The sequence below is a fragment of the Zosterops lateralis genome (assembly GCF_965231275.1).
Source record: "Zosterops lateralis genome assembly, chromosome: 2".
Taxonomy (NCBI): Eukaryota; Metazoa; Chordata; class Aves; order Passeriformes; family Zosteropidae; genus Zosterops; species Zosterops lateralis.
In genome coordinates, this window is record NC_139763.1 from 1,793,510 (window position 1) to 1,813,949 (window position 20,440).

The window sequence follows — 20,440 nt, forward strand, 5'->3', positions numbered from 1 at the left end:
GCAGTGGGGGAGAGGAATGAGGACTCCAGTGAGGAAATGAAATGGTGGCAACATCTGGATGACCTGGAGCCTTTCCTGGTGACACACCCAGAGCAGTCACAGGCCGTGTCTGAGAGGGAAGAATATGTGGAACGAGAAATGTCCCCGAGAAAAGTCAGCACCTCCCGAGGCCGCTCTGGCTGGGAACAATACGTTGACAAATGGCTGTCTAAAGGAGATGTCAGCAGTGGTGAGGAAATTTCCGAGTGTGAGGAAAACATTGGCGGAGGTATGTCCAGAGGGAATGCCAGCGGATCCTCAGGACCCTCCAACTGGGAGAATGACAGCCACGAGGAGCTGGTGCAGGGGAACTTGGAAGACGCGACTCAGCACAGCATCAGGACCAAGGCCTTGCGCCCAGAAGATGATGAGTGGGATGATGTGAGTGTCCTCGAGCTGCCCCCAGAAGAGGAGAAAGTCCTAAAGTGGAGAGAGGACGGGCTCGCGGTGCCTGCTCCTGGTGAGGCCTGGGTGGAGGGCCCGGCAGAGGGGCCGTGCAGCCCAGGGCCAGTGCCTGCCCCGCACGGCCCCCCCAGCCCCCGGCCTGCCCAGCTGGGAGCCCAGGCCCTCCATGGGCAGCTGGCTGCCCCCAGGAAACGTCCCTCCCGCTTCAGGCGGGCACTGCGGGCCCTGCAGGGGCTGTTCTGCTCTTCCTGCCTGAGGCCACGGCCCAAGGAGTGAAAGAGACCAGGAAGAAGATGAAGAAGGTGAAGGCAAAGAAGATGAATAAAATGAATATGAAAAAGAACATGAAGATTATAAAGATGGTGAAGGTGAAGAAGAGAATGAAGATGAAGGTGACAAAGAAGATGAAGAAGGTGATGACTGTCTCAGTTTTGAGACAAGTTCAAGAGAGGACACTCCACAGTGAAATGTCTCCTCTAAAGGGATCCCCTTCTGGTAAATAGAAGATGAATACCAATAGAGGGACATGGCAAAAACCAAACCCAGCAGTTAATTATCAACAGAATGCTCACAGAACTCACCCCCTGCCCCACTCAGATTCAGCAGCACTGACCCAAAATTTTCTGCAAAATGAGGCAAACGTTCTGGAAATCCCTTCCTGACACTGAGTGCGAGATGATGCCGGATGTGACGCCGAGGGAAGTGGAGCTTCCACGGAGGAGTTTCATCCAGCAGGATCCCAGCCCTGGTGTCTCTCTGGCACTGAGCTCCTCTCTAGGGCAGGCGAAGCAGCTCGGCTGGAGTCTCTGGCTCTGCTTGCTGTGCCTTGGAGAAGACCAAGATAAGGACAAAGACAAAGTCAAGGACAAAGACAAAGAAGAAGATGAAGGTGACATATGAGATGAAGAAGATGGAGACAGTGAAGAAGATGAAGATGAAGAAGATGATGAAGAACAGGAAGAAGATGATGAAGACTAAGAAGACATAGAAGACATAGAAGACCTATTTAAGAATACATAGGAGAAGAATAGTAATAAGAATTAAAAAATAGTTAGAAGAAGAGTAATAGAGATAGGGATAGGAATAAGGATTTTAAAATATATAGAAGAAGCATAGCAATAAGAATTAAAAATATGTAGAAGAAGAAGAAGTAGACTAATAGGAGTAAGAATTTTAAAATATATATAAGAATAAGAATATAAAAATATGTAGAAGAAGCAAAGAAGAAGATTAGCAAGAAAAAGAATAGTGAGAAGAATAACAAAAAGAATAATTTAAGAATACAAAAATAATGAGAAAATTTAATGAAAAAATTAGGAAAAAATTATTTTTATTACATATTGTATATTTGTATTACAAATTATATAAAAACTATGATACAGACTATGATAGTCGATGATATAAAAACATGAATATACAATATGTTATAATTACAAACCATTAGAATGTCCCAACACTGTTCCAGTTCCAGAAGAATTTGTGTATTTTCTAATAAAGTTTGTAGCCAGCACAGCCCCACTCTGACGCTGCCCATGGCCAGGGAGCTGAGCTGTAGTGATGTGTTTTTGGTTTTAACAGTTTTATGTATGTATTTGTTCCTTGTTTTGTATTGTTTTTATAAGTTGTAATGGTTTGCCCCATATCACCTGTGTTCCACCCTTTTTGGTTTTACCCCAACCCCAGTTATGTGTCAATCATAAGTTATCCAGCCCCTGGGTCTTGTCTGTCACTTTGGGGTCTCTACCAAAAGTCTGGAAGGTTCCAGTAAGGACTCCAAGTGATTGGACAAGACTTTGGCTGTCTCCCCACCTGAGTTATTGATTTGTTACAATGTGTGTCATTTACCTGGAGAGCCTCTGATTTGTCCCCAGTTAAACCCATCCCTGAGTTCCTCCTCCCAATAAAAGGTGTTACTTTGAGGGATTTCCTGCTATTTTCCCCCCCAAGCTCTTTTTTCCTGCTGCTTCTGCTGAGGGGTGTCTGCTGGGGCAGATCCCCTGATGAATAAAGCCAGCAGTTAACCCTGAACAGCCTCCCTCTTTCTTTCAATGAGTGTGGCGACTCATGCACAAGGCTGCTAAAGAGGTAATTTTGGTGCAAACAGGAGGGGGGAGATGTTGGAGTCCAGGACATCCCTTTGGATGAGCTGGGACCCTGGAAAGGGAATTGGAGCCGGTCCAGGGGGGTTGGAGACCTTGGCACAGCCCAGGAAGACACTGAATTTGATTTTAGCCTATGGGAGAAACTTCCAGCACAAGAAGAGGAATTGCAAATCACCAGGAAGTGAAAATAGTAGTTTAGCACAGTAGAACATACAAAATTCAGTAGTTTTAGGATTCTTAGAATAGAGGTAAATGGGGAACAAGATGGTGGGATTTGGGTGGTACCTCGTGTCCCTCTCCTTCTCCCCTGCCCTCCATCCCCTGGGGTGGTGATGGCACAGGGCAGTGAGAGTGGGTTGGGTCAGAGCAGAAATGACCCTTTTAGTGTGAGCCCTGGGCATTGGTGTGAAATTGTAAATACCCCACCCGTGGTTATCTGTATAAATGTGAGGTGACCCCCATCAATGGTCAGTCCCCTCGTGTCCCAGCCCTGTCCAGACCTTGGCTGGGAGCAGAGAAAACTCTGTGATATCAAATAATAAACAACTCGAGAAACCAGAGAACAAGGCCTTGAAGACTCCACTTCTTTGTACCAACGTGACTCGGGGCTTTTAGAGGGCAAGGACTTTAAACAACCTGAATCTGGGGTGAGAAAACCAACCCGAGACTTTCCTGCTGTCGTTGCTTCACTCCTTTGGGCAAACAAGAACTCACAGGGATGGGTGAGGTTCATCCTGGTACCAAACCCTTTCCTGTCGAGGTTTCAGGGCTGGCCCAGGCAGAGACAAGACACCTCTACACCGAGCTGGGTTAGAAAGGCAGCACCGGTTTGGGGTGGGCCAGCAGCAAGGGCTGCTCCTCGCCAGGCTTGCTGTGCCTGTCCAGGTGCTGCCAAGGCTCTTCTCACCATTTGCACTTCTGTTTTGCACACAAGACATCCAGCAGAAGGGACTTGCAGCTGAGCCTGTGGCTAAAGCCTTGCAGCCTCTACTCCCCTGTCCTTGGCCAGGGCTCAGTGCTCAGCAGAAAGCAGCTCTGGAGTCTGTACAACTCCTACCCCGACAGAAAGGCTGGGGCTGGCAGGGGCCTTGGCAGCTGATTACCTCGAGCTCTGTGTCTGTCTCCCTCCCTCTGACAGGTGTTTCCTCTTTCTTTCCCGACCTCACATTCTTGTGCAGTCAAATCTGTGTTGTTGAATAAAATCCCTCTGTTGCCATCCTATGATCTCATTTGTCCCTTAACTGGGGCAGAGGCATCTCTCCCTCATGGCTTTGTGACACATGGGCAGGGACACCTTCCACTATCTCAGATGGCTCCAATCCCTATCCGTGTTTTTTGTTGCTTTAGGATAACTTTCACAGAATCCCAGGGTCACATCTCCAGGGACAAAACTCCTCCTCAGCTCCTGCAGCAGCTCCATGTGTGACAGCAAGGCCAGATCCCTCCAGCCCCGTGTGGTGACAGTGACATCCCGGTGAGGCCACGCTTGGGGTGGCTCTGCCGGGTCCTGCTCTGCCCTGTGACTCCGGAGCTGTGTCTCTGTGTTGGCGCTGGGTACACAGAGCGAGAAAGGGCTGAGGCAGCATCATCTCCTGGAGTCGAGCTCCATCTGCCGGGAAATCCAGCGAGTCACAGCAGAGAATATCCCGAGTTAGAAAGATCCTGAGTTAGGCACCCACCAGGATCATCCACCAGGGAGGTGACAGCAGGACCTGTCCCCTGAGCCACCCTGGGGCAGAGAGGCTGCAGGGACACAGCCAAGGGCAGAGGATTGGAGGAAGGTGAGGACTCATCTCCATGTTCAGCCTTTTGCCAGAGTTGTGGGCTCAGGGTTCAAAACACACACTGGGTCCAGCTCAGCTGGAACATGGAAATGTCCTTCTGGATTTCATGGAATGATGGAATATCCTGAGTGGGAATAAACCCACATCAATCCAATTCCTGTCCCTGCCCAGAGCCCCCAACAATCCCCCCTGGGCATCCCTGGCAGGGCTGTCCAAAGGCTCCTGGAGCTCTGGGGCTGTGCCCATTCCCTGGGGAGCCTGGGCAGTGCCTGAACCCTCTGGGGGAAGAGCCTTGCCCTAAAATCCCCCCTCAATCCCTCCTGGAACAGCTCCAGCCTCTCCCTGGGTGCTGTCAGGTCACAGGGAGCAGAGATCAGAGCTGGCCCATGGGAGGAGCTGTAACCCCAATGAATCTCCTCTCAATCTCCTTTTCTCCAGCTGGACAAGCCAAGATCCTTCAGCTGCTCCTTGTGTGGCCCCTCCAGACCCTTCCCCATCTCTGTATCCTCCTCTGGACACTCTCTAAGAACTTTTATGTCCTTCTCATGAGCCTTGTGGTGCCCAGAGCTGCCCCCAGGACTCGAGGAGAGGCTGCCCCAGCACGGAGCAGAGCTGTGACCTTTGTTCAGCTTAGAAAGACCCACTCCCATCCTCTGACCCAAATGGTTTTATCAATTCCATCTGTTCAGTTTGTGTTTAACATTTCCAGAGGGTGAGGGAACAGCCAAGGTTTTTTTTTTGTTTGTTCCCAGGGCCTTTGTCCATGACAGTCATGGCCTCTGCCTGTTTCCCCCATTAAGTCCCTCTCGTCTCTGACAGGGAAAAATGAATTCTTCTTCCATCCACCCCAGCTCAGCCACTCTCCAGGAAGACCTGAGTCAGATGTTTGGTACCTAAACCAAATACCTGAGCAAGGTGGGGAAGAGGGAGACAATTGCTGGAGGGAGAGACACACAGCTACTGAACCAGCCTAATGTAAACAAGATCTAAAGCAAGAGTTCAAAGTTATTAAAACTAGGGGAAAATGCCAAAGAAGGAAATTCTTCTCTGTTCAGTCACTCAGCTCTGGAGCCAATGAAACCTGCTTTGCTATCCCTGAAAGATGATTTATGGGCATGTTTTTAAAATGGGGAGACAACAATAACAACAACCGTGAACCTTTTCATCCACGGAGCTCAAAGGGCTCCTCAAAGATCAGTGTCACTTGTGCCAGGAGGAAACTGAGGCACAGGGAAGGGAGGGATTTTGCTCCAGGAAGTGGAGAAACCAGGGATAAACCCTGAGTTAGGTACAATCTGTGCTAAAATACATCACCCAGCAAACAGAAAGCTCCATCCACAGAGTGTGTGAGTGGTGGTGCAGATGAGAAAAGAGGCACCTGAGCAATTAAATTCAGAGAAATGCTGGGAGAAAATGAGGTTATTCTCCTCCTTGCCTCCATCAGCATCACAGGAGAGAATCTAATTCCTGGGATGGTTTAGCTCTGACATATTTATCTTATCAAGGATTAGAAAAAAAAACATTCAGGAGTTTTGGTTTTGGTTTGGTTCCTCCCCCCAAGGTTTTTACAACTGCAGAAACCACAATTTGGGGACTGTTCTTGCCTCTTTTTAATGGACAATTAAAAACCTCATTCTCTTAACAGAACTGGGATTTGTCTCCTAGAGCTTTTTTTTTTTTCTGTTTCCTAATTGCAATATCCACCTGGGAGGGATAAGAAATTGGAAATATAATTTTGCTTATTTAAAGATTTGGAATAAATTTGACCTCCTGCTTGGCTCCCAACTCCCTCTTCCCTCCCGTGCCACCAAAACCATCTTTGTATGGGAGACACATCTTAATATTCCTGTCAATATTACTGCAAAATATATAAAAAAATATCCCTCACAAAAGTGTCTAGAGGGGTTTTTCTCTTCCCCCACTCTTTCCTGAGTGTTCTTTAGTCCTGAAAGCTTTGAGGAAGTGGCAAAATTCACCACTTGAGTGGCTTATTTCTCATCTTTAGTGGAACCACACTGAATGAACTCTTGGAAACTTCTGGAATGGATTACGTGGTGTCTTAATGAAAATCAAAGGGCATGAAGGACTTCAGGATGTTGAAAATGTCCAGCTTGGCCAGTGGGACACTGAGAAAAGAGATCAATATTTTCTAGCAGAAGACCCAGGGAAGTTGGGCAGTGCACAAAGAGATCCCAAAAAATCAACTCAGATTAATGGGATCACCCTGGGAAAGGCAGGACTAAGAGATAAAACAGCTGCACCTTTAACCCTTTAGGGCTGCAAAATCATCCAGGTAACACTGTGGGGTCACAGCCACGGTCTGGACAACACTGAAAATCAACCAAAATCCCTGGATTTTGGCCTCTCACACCTGGGGCTGCTTGGAAATATTTGGGATTGTGAACTGCTGACTCACCCCAACCTTGTAGTGATGATTCCCACAAAGGGACAATCCTGGAAGGGCCCAGAGCATTCCCAGGGTTGGCAGGTTCTAACCTTTGGCAACAAAAATCTTTCAGCTTTCATAATTTCCAAATGAACAATTTTTCAGGACCACACTGGCTGTTTTTTTTTTTTTTTTTTTGTTTGTTTGTTTTTTTTTTTTTTGTTTTTTTTTTTTTTCATGTGCAGAAAATTTAGATTTTTTCATGCAGAAAGTTTTGATTTTTTTCCATTCTAAAATAGAACAACTTCCACTCATCCAGCCCCAAAATCACAATTCCCATGGGATGGACACATCCCTCAAATTTACCTGTGCTGGGCTGACATCTCTGTGCTCCTGGCTTACAGGAAGCTGGAGAAATATCAGACATGAGTGATTAGAATTTAAAAAAAAAAGGGAAAATTTTCTTTTCCCTCCTCCACAAATTTAGCCACAGTTTTATGGGGCAAAAAATGAAACTGGAAACGTTGTAAAATAACCTTGATTCAGAACGACTCAATTCAGAGAGGAAGTTTGCCACAGAGGCTTCGTCCAGGGATTTTCACTCAATTTTCAATTTCGGTGAAAATTCGTTGATTTTCAAGGAAATTTCAATTTCAGCAAAAATTCAGTGATTTCACTGAATTTCCAATTTCAGTTAAAATTCTCTGATTTTCAAGGAAATTTCAATTTTGGTGAAAATTCACTGATTTCACTGAATTTTCAATTTCAGCGAAAATTCGCCGATTTCACTGAATTTTCAATTTCAGTGAAAATTTGCTGATTTCATGGAATTTCCAATTTCAGTGAAAATCTGCTGATTTCACTGAATTTTCAATTTCAGTGAAAATTCACTGATTTAATTGAATTTCCAATTTCAGTGAAAATTCACTGATTTTACTGAATTTCCAATTTCGGCGAAAATCTGCTGATTTCACTGAGTTTTCAATTTCAGCAAAAATTCACTGATTTTACTGAATTTCCAATTTCAGCGAAAATTCTCTGATTTTCAAGGAAATTTCAGTTCCCTTCCCACCCAAACCATTCTGTGATTCCATGAACTCAGTCCTGAGAGGTTCTGCTGTGAGAAAACAGGGAAATAAATCCTGTTTAATAAAGGATTTTTATTAATAAAAAATAAACCCGGTGGTGTCGAGGAGCCCTTACAGATGTCAGAGAGCTCGTACAGATGTGCGAGTGTAAATTTGCCACTTAAACTTCCCCAGAAAAAAAAAGCTCCAGCTGTTCCTTTGTCAGAAATATTTGAAAATTAAACAACCAGAGGCGCTTTTGGCTCCAGGAAATAATTTTGGATCAGCAAGGAGCAGGTTCCTTCTCTTTTCTCTTTCTTCAAGAATGAAGTTTTTTTTCCAAAGCCTTCCCTGCTCCTCGAGCAACCTTTGCCTTTGAAATCTTCTGCATTAAATTTGCTCCAGAAAATTGTTTTATCCTCCCATCAAAAAAATAAAAAAAAATAAAACAAAACCCAAACAATTCCCAGACAGTGACTCGTGCTGACTAATCCAGTCTGGGGAGACTTTGAGGTGTCCCTTGTAACTTAAAACCGACAAACAAACTTCCTAATTCAGTAGCCAGACATTCCACTGGGGACTTGGAGGTTCTGAGCTTTTTATTTTTATTTTTTCCTCAGGGTTAAAACATGCTTTTTATCTGCTCTGTGCCTCCCTCTCCCCCCCAGAGGGTTGGGATGAGCTGGAATTTGGACATTCTTTTCCTGCCTACATTTAAAAGTTCAGCTCCACTGGGCATCCCAATGGCAAAGTTATTAAAAAGGGGAAAAATAGGGAGAAAAGGTGTTTTTCTTCCAGAGAAATAATTGAGATGTTCCCCCAAATCGTCTCGTAGCTCTGTAAGAAAATCAGTGTTGCAAAAAGATGCAGGGGAAAAATAATTATTTTTTTTTTTAATTGTATTTTTGGCCCTCTTTTACCCTGCAAAAGTAAAAAAGAAACTCAGCGTTGCAAAAAGATGCAGGGGAATAATAATAATAATAATAAAAAAAAAAAAAATAAAAACTGTATTTTTTGCCCTTTTTTACCCTGCAAGGCTAAAAAAGAAACTCAGCATTGCAAAAAGATGCAGGGGAAAAATAATAATAATAACAATAATAATAATAATAATCATATATTTGGCCCTTTTTTTACCCTGCAAGGGTAAAAAAAAACAACTCAGCGTTGCAAAAAGATGCAGGGAAAAAAAATAATTGTATTTTTGGCCCTTTTTTACTCTGCAAGGGTAAAAAAAGAAACTCAGTGTTGCAAAAAGTTGCAGGGGAGTAATAATAATAATAATAATAATAATAATAATAATAAAAAATAAATAAATAAAAATTGTATTTTTGGCCCTTTTTTACCCTGCAAGGATAAAAAAGAAACTCAGCGTTGCAAAAAGATGCAGGGGAATAATAATAATAATAATAATAAATAAAAATTGTATTTTTGGCCCTTTTTTACCCTGCAAAGGTAAAAAAGAAATTCAACGTTGCAAAAAGATGCAGGGGAAAAATAATAATAATAACAATAATAATAATAATAATCATATATTTGGCCCTTTTTTTACCCTGCAAGGGTAAAAAAAAACAACTCAGCGTTGCAAAAAGACGCAGGGAAAAAAAAATAATTGTATTTTTGGCCCTTTTTTACCCTGCAAGGGTAAAAAAAGAAACTCAGTGTTGCAAAAAGTTGCAGGGGAATAATAATAATAATAATAATAATAATAAATAAATAAATAAATAAATAAATATAAATTGTATTTTTGGCCCTTTTTTACCCTGCAAGGATAAAAAAGAAACTCAGCGTTGCAAAAAGATGCAGGGGAAAAATAATAATAATAATATAAAAACTGTATTTTTGGCCCTTTTTTACCCTGCAAGGGTAAAAAAGAAACGCAACGTTGCAAAAAGATGCAGGGCAATAATAATAATAATAATAATAAATAAATAAATAAAAATTGTATTTTTGGCCCTTTTTTACCCTGCAAAGGCTGAGTCAGATTTTAGTCATGTCTGGAAAGCACGGGAGGCTCACGGCCCGGCAGTGACAGATCTCTGAGCCCTGTCTGGGAGCAGATAATGCAGTTTATTCTCTGCTCCCTGAGCACACACACTGAGACAGGAGAACAGCATTGCAGGGAAAGGGGTTTTGCTGCTGCCCCGCGGATCCCAGAGGGTTCTGTGCCTGCTGGGAAAGGGGAGAAGCCGTGGGTACCCAAGGGAACACACCTGGGTTATTGATCCAAAGAATCCCCTGGGATTTGCAAAAGACCTGGGTTATTGATCCAAAAAATCCCTGAGGATTTGCAGAACAACTGGGTTATTGATCCAGAAAATCCCTGTGGAGTTGGACAAAAAACTGGGTTATTTATCCAGAAAATCCCTGTGGGGTTGGACACACACCTGGGTTATTTATCCAGAAAATCCCTGTGAGGTTGGACAAAAAACTGGGTTATTTATCCAGAAAATCCCTGTGGGGTTGGACACACACCTGGGTTATTTATCCAGAAAATCCCTGTGAGGTTGGACAAAAAACTGGGTTATTTATCCAGAAAATCCCTGTGGGGTTGGACACACACCTGGGTTATTTATCCAAAAAATCCCTGAGGATTTGCAAAACACCTGGGTTATTGATCCAAAAAATCTCAGTGGGGTTGGGCAAAAACCTGGGTTATTTATCAAAAAAATCTCTGTGGGGTTGGGCAAAAAACTGGGTTATTTATCCAGAAAAATCTCTGTGGGGTTGGACACATGCCTAGGTTATTTTTCCAGATTTGTGTGGAGCTGGACACACCCCTGGGTTATTTATCCAGAAAATCCCTGTGGGGCTGGACAAAAATCTGGGTTATTTTTCCAGATTTGTGTGAAGCTGGACACACAGCTGTGTTATTTTTCCAGGACACCTGTGTGGATTTGGACACACACCTGGGTTATTTAACCAGAAAATCCCTGTGGGGTTGGACAAAAACCTGGGTTATTAATCCAGGACACCTGTGTGCATTTGGACACACACCTGAGTTATTTTTCCAGAAAATCCCTGTGGGGTTGGACACACACTTGGGTTATTTTTCCAGAAAATCCCTGTGCGGTTGGGCAGAAACCTGGGTTATTTATCCAGAAAAAACTCTGTGGGGTTGGACACACACCTGGGTTATTTTTCCAGAAAATCCCTGTGGGGTTGGACACACACCTGGGTTATTTATCCAAAAAATCCCTGAGGATTTGCAAAACACCTGGGTTATTGATCTAAAAAATCTCTGTGGGGTTGGGCAAAAAACTGGGTTATTTATCCAGAAAAATCTCTGTGGGGTTGGACACATGCCTAGGTTATTTTTCCAGATTTGTGTGGAGCTGGACACACAGCTGGGTTATTTTTCCAGGACACCTGTGTGCATTTGGACATATACCTGGGTAATTTATCCAGAAAATCCCTGTGGGGTTGGACACACACCTGGGTTATTTATCCAGATTTGTGTGTAGCTGGACAAAACCCTGGGTTACTTATCCAGGACATCCTTGTGGGGTTCGACACACACCTGGATTATTTATCCAGAAAATCCCTGTGGGGTTCGACACACACCTGGATTATTTATCCAGAAAATCCCTGTGGGGTTGGACAAAAACCTGGGTTATTTATCCAGATTTGTGTGGAGCTGGACACACACCTGGGTTATTTTTCCAGGACACCTGTGTGGATTTGGACACACACCTGGGTTATTTAACCAGAAAATCCCTGTGGGGTTGGACAAAAACCTGGGTTATTTTTCCAGGACACCTGTGTGGATTTGGACACACACCTGGGTTATTTAACCAGAAAATCCCTGTGGGGTTGGACAAAAACCTGGGTTATTTTTCCAGGAGATTTGTGTGGAGCTGTACAAAAACCTGGGTTATTAATCCAGGACATCCCTATGGGGTGGGACACACACCTGGGTTATTTATGCAAAAAATCTCTGCGGGGTTGGACAAAAACCTGGGTTATTTATCCAGAAAATCCCTCTGGGGTGAGACACACACCTGGGTTATTAATCCAGGACACCTGTGTGCATTTGGACACACACCTGAGTTATTTATCCAGAAAATCCCTGTGGGGTTGGACACACACTTGGGTTATTTTTCCAGAAAATCCCTGTGCGGTTGGGCAGAAACCTGGGTTATTTATCCAGAAAAAACTCTGTGGGGTTGGACACACACCTGGGTTATTTATCCAGAAAATCCCTGTGGGGTTGGACAAAAACCTGGGTTATTTTTCCAGGAAATTTGTGTGGAGCTGGACACACCCCTGGGTTATTTATCCAAAAGATCCCTGTGGAGTTGGACACACCCCTGGGTTATTGATCCAGAAAATCCTTGTGAGGTTGGACACACACCTGGGTTATTTATCCAAAAAATCCCTGTGGGGTTGGACAAAAAACTGGGTTATTTTTCCAGATTTGTGTGGAGCTGGACACACACCTGGGTTATTTTTCCAGGAAACCTGTGTGCATTTGGACACACACCTGAGTTATTTATCCAGAAAAACCCTGTGGGGTTGGACAAAAAACTAGGTTATTTATCCAGAAAATCCCTGTGGGGCTGGACACACCCCTAGGTTATTTATCCAGGACACACCTGTGTGCATTTGGACATATACCTGGGTATTTATCAAAAAAATCCCTGTGGGGTTGGACAAAAACCTGGGTTATTTTTCCAGGACACCTGTGTGGATTTGGACACACACCTGGGTTATTTATCCAGCAAATCCCTGTGGGGTGGGACACACACCTGGGTTATTTTTCCAGGAGATTTGTGTGGAGCTGTACAAAAACCTGGGTTATTAATCCAGGACATCCCTATGAGGTGGGACACACACCTGGGTTATTTATGCAAAAAATCTCTGCGGGGTTGGACAAAAACCTGGGTTATTTATCCAGAAAATCCCTCTGGGGTGAGACACACACCTGGGTTATTTTTCCAGAAAATCCCTGTGGGGTTGGACAAAAACCTGGGTTATTTTTCCAGGACACTTGTGTGGATTTGGACACACACCTGGATTATTTTTCCAGAAAATCCCTGTGAGGTTGGACACACACCTGGGTTATTTTTTCAGGAGATTTGTGTCGAGCTGGACACACACCTGGGTTTTTTTGTTGTTTTTCCCAGGACATCTCTGTGGGGTTGAACACACACCTGAATTATTTTTTCCAGGACACTTGAGTGGAGCTGGAGGGTGCCTTGAGGGCTGATGGTGCTTAATGAGCCCTCAAACAGTGAGGCCTCTGTAATTAGAGCTCATTAAAGCTGGGTGTGAAGTGCCACAAGAAGTCAACAACGTTTTGCATTCACCCTCCTGTCACCACCTGCAGCCTCCAGCCTTGATCTTCATCACCTTCTGTGCCCTCTCCTCCTCCTCCCTCTGGAGCAGCCACACGGGGAGGGTTGAGTTGGATGTTCCCAGTTGCCCAAACTGGTGTGGTGGGGTCACCTCTGGGTCCCCAGGGGCTGCCCTGGCTCCCGTGGGCTCTCAGCTCCCCCTTTTCCAGCTGCCCCGGGCAGGGAGGGAGGCAGAGGGGCAGGAGAGGGAGCTCACCCAGCATTGAGGAACTGGCACTGCCATGGAGTGGCACAACCGCTCTGGAAATTGGGGGATTTGAGGGATTCTCCAGCTGCTGACAAGGAAGGAGGACATGGCCTTTCCCACAAGGACAGGCAGTGGGATCCATGGGTCTGCTCCAGGGTGGATCCATGGGTCTGCTCAGAGTGGGATTTATGGTTCTGCTCCACCTAGGATCCAAGGATCTTCTCAAAATGGGATCTATGGATCTGCTCCAAGGCGGATCTGTGCATTTGCTCAGAGTGGGATTTATGGATCTGCTCCAAGGTGGATTCACGGATCTGCTCCAAGTGGGATCCAAGGATCTGATAGAGTGGAATCCATGGATCTGCTCAGAGTGGGATCTGTGGATGTGCTCCAAGTGGGATCCACAGATCTGTTCAGAGTGGGATCCATGGATCTGCTCCAAGGGGGATTCACAGATCTGGTCCAAGTGGGATCCATGGGTCTTCTCAAAGTGTGATCCATGGATCTCCTCCAAGTGGGGCCCATGGATCTGCTCCAAGTGGGATCCATGGATCGGCTCAAAGTGGGATCCATGGATCTATGGATTGGCTCATAGTGGAATCCATTGATATGCTCCAAGGTGGATCCATGGATCTGCTCCAAGTGGGATCCAAGGATGTGCTCAGAGTGAGATCCCTGGGTCTGCTCAGAGTGAGATCCCTGGGTCTGCTCAGAGTGGGATCCATGGATCTGCTTAGAGTGGGATCTATTGATCTTCTCAAAGTGGGATCCATGGGGCTGCTCAGAGTGGGATCCATGGATCTTCTCGAAGTGGATCCATGGATCTGCTCCAAGGTGGATCCATGGATCTGCTCCAAGTGGGATCCCTGGGTCTGCTCCAAGTGGGATCCATGGATCTGCTCAAAGTGGGATCCACGGATCTGCTCAGAGTGGGATCCATGGGTCTTCTCAAAGTGTGATCCATGGATCTCCTCCAAGCAGGGCCCATGGATCTGCTCCAAGTGGGATCCATGGATTTGCTCCAAGTGGATTCCATGGATCTTCTCCAAGTGGGATCCATGGATCTGCCTTCCCCTCCTCTCCACAACCACATCTGCTCTGTTCCCTGCACAATCTCCAAAATCCTGCTCTGTTCCCTGCCCTGTCTTCAAAACCCAGCAGCGAAATATTTCTGCCGAGATGCCCTTGGGTGTCAGGTTTGTTTTTTTTTTTGGGTTTGTTTTGACTATCGCTATTTGTGGCTTCTTTTCCTGCCTGTCAAAACCAGAGACAAAATAAACGCTCACTGTCCACCTCGAGGGGAAAAGCTCTTGGGTTTCACGGGGTCAGGGGAGGAATCTCTTCAAAAATACGAGTGCAACGTTTTAGGGTCGTGCTGGAAGGAAATGTCAGAGCAGGATAAGCAAAAAACCACATCAGAGATGGAGGTGCCAACATTTGTCCCTCTAAAGAGTCAGTCACTGTTTTTTTTTTTTTTCTCTTAGTGTTTTTTAGCCTTGATTTTTAATAGATAACAGGGGATTATGGTTTGAGAGATGGAGGGTTATTTAAGAGCTGTCAGAGGAAAAAAATGCACTTTTGATATATTTGCTTTGTAGTTGGTTTTTCACTTCACTGAGAGGAGCAGCTGAAACCCAACCATTCTATATATTATATATATATATATAATAATTTTTAAAATATAAAAATATAATACATATATTATATATATATATATATAAAAAGATTTTTTAAATCTATATAATTATATATAAAATATTGGTCTGGAAATTTCCCTACCCACAGCAGGGATCTTTAAGGTCCCTTCCAACCATTCTGTGATTCCCTGATTTTTGTGGACAAGGACATTACTAAAAACTTCTTTAATATCATTCAATTTGTTGTGCAGGGCCAATATTAGAAGGTATTTTATCTATATCTACAGATATCTGCATACAGAGGCTTTCAAAATCAACTTTCAGTATATTTTGCTCATTTTGAAAGCTTGGTACACCCATAATAATGTCTCATTAATAATGTCTCATTAATAGTTCTGTTTCATTGTTTATTTAAAGAGAAAAAAAAACCCCTTTTTATCTTTAAATAAATAAATAAATTTATATATTTTTTTCTCTAAAGAGAAAAAAAAATTAAATTTTGAAGTAACGTGACCTTAAAATCTATTTTGATGCTTCTCAAGGAAGCTTCAAACCATCAGCAGCAAAAAGGGATCCAATCCAAGAAGGAAAAGACGAAGAAAAAAATAAGAGCTGTGGGTGAATCTGAAATACCGAAATTTAATTGAGAAGCCAGGGATAAAATGCAATTATTGGACTTCTGCAGATGCAAAATCTCATTTCGTGGAATCATGGAATGGTTTGGGTTGGGAGGGACCTCAAAGCCCAAAAAAAAAATGAGTATAAAAACCTATTTTTGATATGATTTTTTGATGTTATGACACACGCTCAGCACCCTCTTCCTGATGGCTCCTTTTTCCCTGAAAGGCTTTTTTATTTTTCTTTTCCAGCTAAAAGAAATGCACCAGGCTCACCTGCATACTTGTCAAACAGTTTTATTTGTCATTCACACTAATTATGATATTGAATTTACAGAGGAAACTGTGGTACAAAGAAAGAAAAAGAAAGAAAAAGAAAGAAAAAAACAAAGGAAGAAAAGTGTTCATTAGAACTACTGCAGCAGTCCAGCTGCTCTGGGTAGTTGTAATGAATTTTCCTGTGGTGCTGGACACAGCAAAAATTTACTCTGAGGTGGCATCTAGAAATTTCTGGGGAAAAAAAAAAAAAATCTATTCTCTTTTCCTATCTGGTTCCAAAAAATCAGCAGCCACCCCCTGCCCTCCCTTCCCAGGAAGAAAAATTCCTGGTAATTAACAACCCCTCCACAAAATAAAAAAAAATAAAATTCCCCAACCTGATGGTTTTTCCCCTTCATGAAAAGTTCAGCGTGAAAAAGAAAATGTTTTGTAAACAGAGCCAGAAAATGCTGAACAAATTCCCCTTTGGTGCCACTTTAATGGGGCTGTTTCCCCCCCTCAGCCTCACCACTTCACACTGAAATTTTGGTTTTAAAAAGGGCTGGAATTGTCCAACCCAAAAATACCACAAATAACCCACAGATTTTTTTTTTTAATTTATTTTTTTTTTTCTGCACGTTTGTTTCTCCCCTACCACAAAAAAAAAAACAAAAAAAAAAAAAGTGAAGGATGTTGGAGGATAAAGACCATGCTATAACTGTTTACAAAAGTGAATAAAATGTAGTTCCTCTTGAAGCCTAAAAAAAATAACTAAATTGGGAAAAGAAACAATTCTCACTACAGTATTTCAGCAAACACAAAGGTAAGTTCATTAAAAACACAGAGAAGAAAGAAAAAAAACAAAAAAAAAAAAAAAAAAAAAAAGAGAGAAAAATTGCAGAGTAATTACAAGCACTAAATATTTTTGCCTAGGAAGCTTTGGAAATTCTATTTACAGACATAAATACAAGTAACTCTGGGGATGCAACCCTTGAAGGAGAAAAATTCCTGGGACTGACCCAGAGAGGTGAATAAAAATTCCAAAGGGGAAAAAATGGTACAAGGCAGGAAAAACCAGGCAGAGTTTTGCTCTGAGGACAGAAAACTGATCCACTCCTCCCTGGATTTCCAACACACTCACCCAGGAGTGTTTTGAGCAGTAAAATTTGGGGATGTTTTGGCAAAAGGCTTTTTTTGGAGGAGAGGATTTTTCTCCTTCCTAAGCAAGAGAATTTGGCAGCGTTGTACAAATCAAACCCTTCACTCTCTGCGTCCTCTTCTCTCTGAATTTAAACTCTGAAATGGGTTTAAATGTTCTTGGAGAGGGAAATGTTTGTTCTCAGAGCCAGAAAAATTGACGTTAGGGATGTTTTGACGTGGACAAAGAGTTGTGAAAGGAGCACCCAAGTTGAGAGTAAGGACAGCCAGGAGCTGGATTTTGGATTTTGGGAGGGTGAGGTACCCAAAGCACTCTGCTGATGCAGCTCCAGAGCAGAAACACAAAAATTCTGTTTTTCTGACTCCATTCAGCTCCCAGGATGATAAAACGACATAAATATATACATATCATATCCATACAAAAATAAATAATTATACACTTTAATTTGGAGATGGGAGAAATGTTTTATCCAATTATTTTTTTCAGCCTGTTTAAGTGCTCTTAAAATACAAGAGGAAAGGTGTGAGGGCATTTTCACAGCTTTAGTGATGGCTACAAAACCAAATATTTGAGGAAACTGTGGTTTCTGATGAGTGAATAGACTGAAAGCCACAGTGATTAAACAGATTAATTGCCAGGGATAGATAATGAGCTTGGCTTTCCCTTTCCTCTGCAGTGCTGGACATACCCAGAGAGATTTGGCTCCAAAAATTTGGTTGCTGGCAATAAAAACATGGGAAACACTGGGAAAATCCAGTAAAGGGTCATTAAAGACACAGAGAAATGTGGTGGTGACCAGTTCTGGATTTCCTCATCCCATCCACACCAGGGAAAACCAAATTAAACCTCACCTTTAGGATGGGTGGAGACAAAGGAGAGGCACAGACATAAAAAATATTTGATTTAGGATCTGAGAGTTGCCAACTCCCTGTTCCTGTGAATCCCTGATTTTTTTTTAGCTTCCAGGGTGGGTGGGTTTCAATTCTGGGGGCTAAAAGGGCTGAAGAAGAAAAGAAAGGAGGTTGTGGAATCCTACAGGTCTGGGAATGTGGTGACCATGTTGACCTCACTTGGTGACCACACCAACCTCACCTTGGTGACCACATTGACCTCACCTTGGTGACCACACCAACCTCACCTTGGTGACCACACTGACCTCACCTTGGTGACCACACTGACCTCACCTTGGTGACCACACTGACCTCACCTTGGTGACCACATTGACCTCACCTTGGTGACCACACTGACCTCACCTTGGTGACCACATTGACCTCACCTTGGTGACCACACCGACCTCACCTTGGTGACCACACTGACCTCACCTTGGTGACCACACCAACCTCACCTTGGTGACCACACTGAGCTCACCTTGGTGACCACACTGACCTCACCTTGGTGACCACACCAACATCACCTTGGTGACCACACTGAGCTCACCTTGGTGACCACACCGACCTCACCTTGGTGACCACACCGACCTCACCTTGGTGACCACACTGAGCTCACCTTGGTGACCACACTGACCTCACCTTGGTGACCACACTGACCTCACCTTGGTGACCACATTGACCTCACTTGGTGACCACACTGACCTCACCTTGGTGACCACATTGACCTCACTTGGTGACCACACTGACCTCACTTGGTGACCACACTGACCTCACCTTGGTGACCACACCAACCTCACCTTGGTGACCACACTGAGCTCACCTTGGTGACCACACTGACCTCACCTTGGTGACCACATTGACCTCACCTTGGTGACCACACCGACCTCACCTTGGTGACCACACCAACCTCACCTTGGTGACCACACTGAGCTCACCTTGGTGACCACATTGACCTCACCTTGGTGACCACACCGACCTCACCTTGGTGACCACACGGAGCTCACCTTGGTGACCACACTGACCTCACCTTGGTGACCACACCAACCTCACCTTGGTGACCACACTGAGCTCACCTTGGTGACCACACTGACCTCACCTTGGTGACCACACTGACCTCACCTTGGTGACCACACTGAGCTCACCTTGGTGACCACACCAACCTCACCTTGGTGACCACACTGACCTCACCTTGGTGACCACACTGACCTCACCTTGGTGACCACACTGACCTCACCTTGGTGACCACATTGAGCTCACCTTGGTGACCACACCGACCTCACCTTGGTGACCACACTGACCTCACCTTGGTGACCACATTGACCTCACTTGGTGACCACACTGAGCTCACCTTGGTGACCACACCGACCTCACCTTGGTGACCACATTGACCTCACCTTGGTGACCACACCGACCTCACCTCTGCCACGGGGCTGAACTCATGGAATCATCAAATCATGGACTGATTTGGGCTGGGAGGGACCTTAAATCCCATCCAGTGGCTCCCTTGCCATGGCAGGGACACCTCCCACTGTCCCAGGCTGCTCCAAGTTCTGTCCAACCTGGCCTTGGGCATTTCCAGGGATAAAGAATCCACAATCTCTCTGGGCATCCTCTGCCAGGGCCCTCACAGGGATAAATTTATCCCAAATATCCCATCTAAACCTGCCCTCCTCCATCTTAATACCATCCCTCTTGTCCTACCACTCCAGGATTTTGTTAAAATTCCCTTTTTGGGGTCACCTGGCCCTTCCTGCTCCTCTCCCTGCTGCGTTTCCACTCCCAGCTCTGAGCACGTTGGTGGTCCAGTCACAAGGCAGATGTGAGAGCTGCAATCAATTATGGTTTTAATTGAGAGCTGTGATAAATCAGGGTTTGAATTGCTGCTGCTCAGTGATGGGGTTTGTTTTTTTTTAGGGTACTGAAGAGGTGAGAGTCCAACTCTGGAAATGCTACAACCAGGAGGGGTCTCTGTATTTCTGTATTCAGCAGTTTCAAAAAATATATTTCTGATAGGATCTGGATGTTTTCTGTCCTTTTTCAGAGCAAACCCTGGAAAATGATAAAGGCTATTCCATTAAATGAAAAGCACAAGGCCATGTGTTTTAACAGAAGCATTCTGGGCTTTTTTTTTTGCTGAGATCTCTTGAAACACTCCCTTATTTTCTGCACAAAAACGACCTCATTGACAATGGAAAATTCTTTGATTCTTCTCAATACCAAAGTGCTACTGCATCCAAATGAAACAAAGAAGCAAAATCATATATATATATATATATATATAAAGAGAAAACTTGAAAAACAAATGGTTTTAAATAAGTCCAGCTGTTTTGCTGCCTGCAGCCAAGGATCTTTTTAATTTTGAAACCCTTTTAACTTTTTTTTTTTTTCTTTTTAACATTTTTTTTTTCTTCAAAACATCAAACACTGATCTAAAGCCCTGCTTTCAAATACTCTCTCTCTCGAGTTGACCTGCAATTGTTTCTCTGCTTTGAGAGGTACATTAAATAACAATCAGCTCGTTTTGGGGGGGACGCACGCAACGTGTCAGCATCAGC